At 37.9% G+C, this 9,047-nt stretch overlaps 1 protein-coding gene across 1 annotated transcript in view; it reads left to right on the top strand.

Moving 5' to 3' along the window:
• The first annotated feature begins 846 nt into the window (after window positions 1-846).
• LOC110375738 (eukaryotic peptide chain release factor GTP-binding subunit ERF3A) overlaps window positions 847-9,047 on the top strand; it is a 48,621-nt gene continuing 40,420 nt past the window's right edge. Inside the window, exon 1 of the mRNA XM_021333989.3 lies at window positions 847-1,018. The gene's annotated coding sequence lies outside the window, so the exon portion shown is untranslated. The remainder of the gene's footprint in view (window positions 1,019-9,047) is intronic.

Raw genomic sequence — 9,047 nt, 5'->3', positions numbered from 1 at the left:
TACTACTATACAAAGTCGAATCTTCTTAGGAATTCTTCTTAGATTAGTGTTAACAATTTTAGTATCTATGCCTAGTAGATACTTCTAATAAAAACGTTTAGATGTGGTTTATCCTCCAAAGAATTAACTACATAAGATACCTAAAGCTTTTGCGTATTACAGGGGTTAGTAAACATTTTTAACCGACAAAGGTGGAGCTTCTCATAGTCGGGATATTTTTTTAAATATTTTATTTATGTTCACCGTTTACTCAAAGACTGCACCGATTTGCAAAATATTTTTTTGCTTGATAGGGTACAGTTTCCAGGTGATGCATAGTCCATAGTCGTCAGGACAGGATCTGATGATGAAAGCTGAGGAAAGTTTTTGGTATGCGTAGAGTAAAAACTTGACACTCAGGTATAGTATGTCAAATAACACTATATAAAAGTGAAGGTTTGGAGTTGACCTAATAATGGAGATGAGACAAGGTCGAGGGAACTTGTACATTAACTTAAATGAACGGCATACATTAACTACCTCGTGTTTGGGCTATTATTCGTATTGACGAGAACTTAATTTGCAACATTGCGGAAAGTGGCAACTATACTTGTCACTAAAATGCCGAAAAAAATAAATGTAACCTACTTCTAAAAAGCCTAAAAGCAAAAAAAGCTTGTAGTGGACTTAAAGTAATTTTTTTGAAGTTTTTACTGGGTTTAGAAGTCAATTTGTTTTATTTTCTAAAAACTTTTAGCTTTGTTAACAAAACTGAAAAAAAAAATCATTACTAACTTAAAGCTTTTGTAAATTAATAAACTTTTAGCTTTCATATTCGTAAGTTCCAACATTTAAACGTATAAACGGTTCGCGCGTGAACAACGTGTGTTGACATCCGCTATCTTGTACTAGTCGCTGCGTCTTGCAAGGCGCGGGGGAGGCGTCGACCGCGGGGAGGGACGGCAGTGTACCGCCAGACTCCATCTTGCGTGCGCGTGAGTGTTTCTGTGAGTGTTGTGACAATTCATGTTCCATCCAGGTTAGTAATTCACACTTTACTTAATACTACATACTTATTCTATAATCACACCTACCAACGCTTTCTCATTTAAAAAAACCCATACAAAATTACGTTATAACACAAACCGGTTAAGTAATAAACCACTTTTGCGAGCCGACCGAGTTAGTCAACTACTGGATTTTAAAGTTTGCTATATTTACTTATGTACATTGTAAGAGCAATTTCTTAATCGGGTACCGTTTTGTAAGTGAAAAATGGTTTTATGCCTTAAAAACTTGTTGTTAATGTGTGAATGGTAACGTTAAACGATTGTGTGACGTCATAACGTTGTATATTGTTTTGCGGATTGCATTATTTACCAGGATATGCATAACTTAATGGCTTATCAATGCATTTGATACTTACTTCTTATATCATATTAATATTTATCACTTAAATATTCTTTTTTCGGACAAAAGTACGCAAGTACTCACAATAAGCTTGTCACTGCAGCTTTGCGAAATCGATTTTATCGCAAACCAGATTCGAAAAAAGGATAAAAACTTAGTGGACATGCGTAAGTTACTCTCGTGTATTAGGACACCAAAGTAGAGTGCTGTCTATATTGTGATTCATCTTCATTGCAAGTTTCATCGGAATCTGTTGAGGCGTTTCGAAGTGATTGGGTAATAAACGGTTAAACACGCTTTCTGATTTAGTCCTCTAAAAAAAACTACGTAACTTTCGTTAAGAGAGATGTGCATTGAAATAAACCACGTGGTCAAGGTCTGGGTGACCTCTAATAAAGTTGGTATTTAGTTTATAATTCTGCCTAGCTAAGTAGGTGTATGTATGCAAAACGTTGCTTTAACGATATAGCTGCCAATCCACTCTCTCTACCTGATTTGAAATGCTAATTTCTTATTTTTTATGTAGGTAGCCCTTCCAGTCTTTGGAATGCAATGTTTACTTTTACTTGCAAGTGGTAGGTACATTACGTGGGTAGAGCAACCTAACATTATGAAAGGGGTGTTTAGACTGGAAGCCCCAACATACGTGGGAAAAGGCTAGGCAGATGATGATGATGTGTGGTTATAAGTTGCTAATACATAGGCATTTATTTTTATTCGCATTTTCCACAATTGGAGGAGGTTCTACTTTTGATGACTAGTTTTTTCTTTTTTATTAATTAACGCATTCTCAACCGGATTATCATATTTTCAACCGGATTCAAGGTTACCTTCAAATCGAATAAAAAATAAATTGTTACTCGATTTATCGAAGACCCCTAGACCTAGAGGAAAAATGTTTTTTTTTATATGAAAGGATATAGGTACGCGCAGCTGGATCCCATTGTGACCAGATCTAGATCCGATGATGGACACCCTGAAAAATCGAGGGCAACTCTGAAAATTGTAGTCACGCATCGGGTGATGGATGATAACTTGGTATTCGTGAGTCTATGTACCTATGTCAGTCAAGGTTTGGACTTTACCTGATGATGGAGACGACAGAACATCAATACTAGAACTCCTCATCGGTATACAGCAACTACCAAGTAGGTATTTGGCTCATTTCTTTCGTATGAAAAAATATCTTATGACTACCATATCAGACAAGCAAGACAATTAATGCTAAATGCAGTTCAGGGAACTCCTTAACGGTTGATAGCAGCTACCTTTTGTTTCGGCATAGGTACTTAATTTACCTATATTTATAAAGACTTTCCACAATTATGGGTTACGACTACCATTTTTGGAATTAAAAAATTAGCGTCGTAAAAAAAACTCTACCAAAAAGTGGAAACCGATTTAATAAAAAGTTTTGTTTATTTTCTTAAGACGGTTACTATTTTTTTATAAAAAGTTTATTTATTTTATCCACGATTTACGAACTAATGTAATAAAATCTAAGGTAACTAATTTAATGGCATTCCAACAATCGTAGTTCTGATGACAATACCATAATTTGGTCTGTCGAGCTGATCTGATGATGGAGCTGGAAGACTGGAACTTCATGATGGAGCATCATAATCATAGCTCTGTTTGGACTTGTTAGAAAAGTCTTATAATGAACTTTGACCACGAATAACGTCTGTATGTAAAAGCGTGTTTTTCTAGTCTTTCAAACTATTAATTGATTATAACATTGGTAATGAATAGATATAGACACCTATTTCGTATCCACATGGTCGAGATTGTTACTCGCTTTAAGACGCTAGGTTTTCCACGCGGTTTCACCTGCGTCCCGGGGATACTTTTTACCCTACCTGGATAAAACATAGCCCACGTTCAGCGCGAAAATGAAACTTTCTAACAGTGAAAAAAATATTCAAAACGCTTCAATACATCTACATTCGCCTATTCGATGTAAACAAACATAAGTATCTACAAACAATCAAATTTCCTGTTTATATTTTAGTATAGATAAAGACAAGCTGATGTAATACATTGACTTGAAAATATCTATTTTAGAACAAAAATGCATGATGTCATAAAATAATATTCCAGTTTCAACGGTAAGAAGAAATATTGTATGTGATCAATATAATCGATTAAAATCACAAAACACAAACGTTCTATTTTTGAACTAATGTGAAAAACTAAACGCAATAACTATTGACTATACTGGGTAGGTAACATCTAAATAAGTTAACAAGTAACTAATTGGTCTACGAAAACTATGTAGAGATGGCATAAGGAAGGTCAGAAGGCCTACGGACTCTCATTCCGTATACCGGTCCATCCTCTGCTCGACGAGAAGGGCAAGCTCTTTAAGAGAGTAGTTGCGAACCGTCTTGGGAGATGGGGCCGGACCTTGCAGAACACCAATTTGGTTTCGGCAGGGGGGCGCTCAACAGTGGACGCCATCACGCGCTTGAGAGCTCTCACGATAGAAGATGCTTTGTCCCGGGGTGGTATCCTCTTGGCGATGTCTCTCAACGTTCAACACGTTCAACTCCCTTCCCTGACGTTGCATTAGGGACGCACTCCGGTACCACGGGATGCCGAACTACCTTCGTCAAGTGGTCAAGGCCTGTCTGTCGGATAGGTCCGTCATTTACCCCTGCCACATGGGAAATAGAACCGGCGAGAGATGACGGTGTTGCACAGGAAGCTGTTCTCAAACCGCTCCTATAGAACACGGGTTCGACTGGGTGCTGCGCGCCTACCTCCCTGAACATACCCCAAAAGGGTGATAGCCATTATGCTAATCCGGGAGTACCGGTACCAATATCCCATGAAGCAACCTGGTCTTCTTGCCGGATTGCCTCGCGCCTGAACGACACGCGCGAGGAGGCACTGGTCACCTCTTGCGCCGGCCCTGTTTCAAGCCATGATCTGGGACGAGAGGGAATGGGATGCCGTCGCCTCTTTGCGAAGCCGTCCAGCTAGAGAAGGCAACGGAGCGACTGAGAATTCACACCTCTCATTTTTGTAGTACCTGTTTACATGAACACGATATAAACAAATTGATATCATACCCCTTCATGGAATTCATTAATTTTAATCGAGGCTGGGATAGCGACAGTGTATAATTTTACCTAAACATCGCGGAAGTACATGTTTATACCGTGTCGCGGGTGAAACCGCGGGGTTTTCCACTTTTGCTAGTGACAAAAAACACAACAAATGGCAAGACTGTACTTTCAAAAGATAAGTAACAAAATACACTTTTAGCAGTCCTTGACTATCACTGGCTAGATCTAATCGCAACACTTTCAAATGATTCGGATCAAAGTCAGTGAATCATACAATCTTAATTTTATTTCTTTATGTTTATAAGTACTTATTTTTATTTATTTTTAATACGAATTCCAGGTTCTTATTAAATAATGATTCCTTTTTTCTACGCCAGGTGGTTTTTGGAATGTCGTGGTGGCCTAGTGGGTAACGGACCAACCTCTCAAGTATGAGGGCGCGGGTTCGATCCCAGGTCAGGCAAGTACCAATGCAACTTTTCTAAGTTTGTATGTACTTTCTAAGTATATCTTAGACACCATTGGCTGTGTTTCGGATGGCACGTTAAACTGTAGGTCCCGGCTGTCATTGAACATCCTTGGCAGTCGTTACGGGTAGTCAGAAGCCAGTAAGTCTGACACCAGTCTAACCAAGGGGTATCGGGTTGCCCAGGCAACTGGGTTGAGGAGGTCAGATAGGCAGTCGCTTCTTGTAAAGCACTGGTACTCAGCTGAATCCGGTTAGACTGGAAGCCGACCCCAACATGATTGGGAAAAAGGCTCGGAGGATGGAGGTGGTTTTTGGAATAAGCTGCAGTTTGGATATCTGGATGTCTGGAAACTAGATACAAAGTTTTATTAAAATGATGATTTCCCACAAAAAATAAGAGCTCCTCAATAAGATTCCATATCCCAAATACCTACAACAAAATAAAACCATCGAACTAACGCTCGTAAGGTCAAAGACGGAATACTTTATCTTAATCTTACACCGTAGAAGGTTCGCCAAATCAGCATTTTACACTCCATAACCACTTTCGTGATGTAGCAAAAAACTGCGATATATTAAAACGTTCCTTGACAATGAAAAGATATAAAAACAACCGCGTAACAGTTCACAGCGTATATGAATGGTGACGTTTCACGACGGAGCTAACATCCGGTAGTTTGTTAGATTGCGTGGTACGAGGGATGGGAGACAGCGGGGAACTGACATGTAGGCCGGCAATACACGGACCGCTTCAAGCTGTCGACTGCCCGAATCAGTTGCAACTACTCGAGCGGTTCGTGTATGTGCGTCCATAGAACGCTCCATTTCACTTGCAGTCGACAGCTTGAAGCTGTTGCCCCTGACTGTTTCAAGCGGTCCGTATATTGCCGGCCTTAAATTATATGTCAGCACAAGAGCACGTTAATGTTGGTCCTGCGCCGATCTCTCTCCGGTCGTGTCGGATTGCCGTCCCATCGGGCTATGAGAGTGAAGGACTAGTGAGTGCACCTGACTGTGCAAATGCTTGTGCAGAATAATATACGCAGCTGGCTGATCTCCATATAAGAACAGCTACCGTGGGTTTAGCTAGGAGGACATCATTTTAGCGCAACGTAACATAAAGTATACTTTTTCAAACTGTTTAAGAAATATTTGCAAGACATCTAAAGCTACCTATTTTGCCCCAAAAAATATTAGGCAAATTTTGGAGACTCAGTTATATTTAAAATAACGTCCTCATTTGTTCGACCTCCACTAGTTTTTAACAACCATAAAAGAAAAATCTATACTACTAAGTAAAGCATGTATACCCGCTAGAGCTTACTGTTTGTACCACACGAATGTCGCACACATTAAATCGGTGGAGAGTTGAACAACTGGGTCGGTAGCACCGGACTCAGTAATGCGCGGTTTTCTTTACTTTCGTTATGTTTAGCAAAACAGACAAGAAAATCTGCACTCTTAGTAAGCTAACCAGTATGAATTGAATATAATTGATGCTGATTAACCATTGATTGCACCGATTGCGGTAACTTTTGTCCAACCATTGCATTATTAAGCACGATAAAACGATTTTGCGATCGACTTCAATTGCTCAATTTTTAACCAAAGTTTCGTAATTTTTTTTTGACATTGTTCCGAGTAAATTACGTATTACATTCTGATTTTTTTACTTTATGTATGCGTATTTTGCAAATTATAATAATGTTAAGTATTATTACTCAATCAATTAATGAATAAATTGTATGCTCCGATTTATTCATTTGGAGTGTCTGAATATTTACTAACTTCCACAAACTTATCTTAAATGAAATTCAGTGAACTTGAAATAATAAAGCAAAGAAGCTCTATATGCCAACGTGATATCTAGCAAAAGGTTTAAAACAAAACTGCGATAACTTTAGAATAAAATTCTCGATCAAATACAATAAACATTGTGTACGAACTACTCGTAAATGGTCTGTCGTAAGTAGAACTTCAAGCGGTACTGGAAAATGACGTCACAATCCACAGGTACTTATAGAAGGCACGTTTAGAATAAAATATTTAGTTTGAAGAGCGCAGTAGCAGGTACTCTGATCACCGGTACTTGAGGACAGGTCATCGACCTTAGGTGATCCGTTAACATCAATTGGCCTTGATTTGACGAATAATCTTTTATTTATTTATTTTTATTTTTCGCAAATAAGTTTAATACCTTCCTATGTTAATATCAGACAATTTGTTATACCGGAATAATGAAGGGTAATACCGATTATGTAGTTCAAAGTTCGTACTAAGATAAGATATTACATTTTTACACCTTCTATTCTACTATAAATATAAGTGTAATTTCTAGGTCACACACGAGGCATTTGAGGACTAGATTTCGCGATAAGATTCAGAAAACATCATAACACAGCTTAAGCGGTACAATCCCAGACCATTGTCTGTCTTTTTAAGAAAGCCACTGTTAGGGTATTCCTATACGAACCCGAAAAGTACTCGAAACAAAACGCTTTCTTGTTGAGCTTGACCACTAGACCATTAAGAAGTGTAATCAGATTTACCATTCGGACATTAAATCCGTCTACCGCGTCAGACCTTCAACGGTTTAAATTAGTTAGCTCACTTTCACTAAAACTGATAATTTATATTGCATTATTGACACACATAACATTGTGCAACTATAAGTTGCCAAGCAACTCTCAGCGAAGTGACCTGTAGAGTGTAGGTACTACTTTTAAAGCCTAGTTTGAAAGTTTCAATTGCGGCTTACAGCCCTATTTAATACCCTATGTGTATACTTCGATACGCAATCCTATTAAATCTACTAATATCCTACTAACTCCTACTAATATTATTTTTAAGTTTGTGAGAATGTATGTTTGTTATCCTTTCACCCAAAAACGGCTGGAACGGTTTGGTTGAAATTTGGTATGTAGGTAGGCGATAACCTGGATTAACACATAGGCTATTTATTTTTATCAACATACCACGCGAGAGAAGTTGCGGGCAAAACTAGTACTAATATAATGAGAATACATTTTTTAAGTTTGTACACAAGGCTCTGAAACTACTGACCGGATTTCAAAAATTCTCTCACTGTTAGAAAGCTACATTACCACCGAGTAACTTAGGCTAATTATAGTTTTTCAGGCAACGGACACTAGTTCCCACGGGACGTGAGAAAACTTCATTAAAAAAACCTGAATTAAGTAATTTGTTAGATATTAATTTAATTATAATTATTTACTTTATTTATTTTCTTGTTAGATATTAAACTAACTATACTAAGTTGAATTTTAAATGATAGTAAATTCATATTGTCCTTGTACTTTTTACGTTGTTTATGCATTTTGCTCAGTCTAGCAAAAACTGTTGTTAAATTATGCGGGCACATAATCAAATCACTTAAGCTACGGCTTACAGAACATTATTTTGTAATTACATATTCAAGTCACCATCTGTGAGTCAGTATAATGATATAATAAAGAGGATTTTTTATTTCTTTATGCCCTAAAAGCTCCGAAACTACTGAACTGATTTGAAAAATTCTTTCACTGTTATAAAGCTACACTCTTCTGGAGTAACATAAGCTATTATTTAATACACTGACTTAAAAGTTGCTTTGGTGAATTGTAACAAAAATCACGATATAAAGTGACTATTTTGCCTGAATGGAAGTTCTCCCATTGAACCTTTCTTAACTAGAAATGCGTATAAATGTTCATTTGTTTCATATGTTCTTGTGCACTGCATACCATACCTATATACACTTAATGGCCTCGAGTTCTTCAATGGCTATTCATGTTTGTACCTCGTCATCTGCCTTGTCTTTTCTGAACTACGTTAAGGTCGGAATCCAGCCTAACCGCCTGAAACTCGATAGTAGTGTTTTCCACGAAGGAATTGCCTATCTGACTCCTGAACCCAGTAGTTACCTGGGCAACCCGATAACCCCTTTTTGTATGAGAAATCATCAAATGACCCCTCCATTTAATACGGTTTCCGAAACACTCTCATACAAGACGGTCTTCCATCCGCGGGCCGACCGCGCTGAGCGTTGCTTAACCTTATAGAAGATCGATATGTAAGGCTGTTAGGTACTTAGACACAAACTTGACAGGCGTAAATTG

The sequence above is a fragment of the Helicoverpa armigera genome, chromosome 1 (assembly GCF_030705265.1).
Source record: "Helicoverpa armigera isolate CAAS_96S chromosome 1, ASM3070526v1, whole genome shotgun sequence".
Classification (NCBI taxonomy): domain Eukaryota; kingdom Metazoa; phylum Arthropoda; class Insecta; order Lepidoptera; family Noctuidae; genus Helicoverpa; species Helicoverpa armigera.
This window is presented reverse-complemented; position numbering and strand designations above follow the sequence as displayed.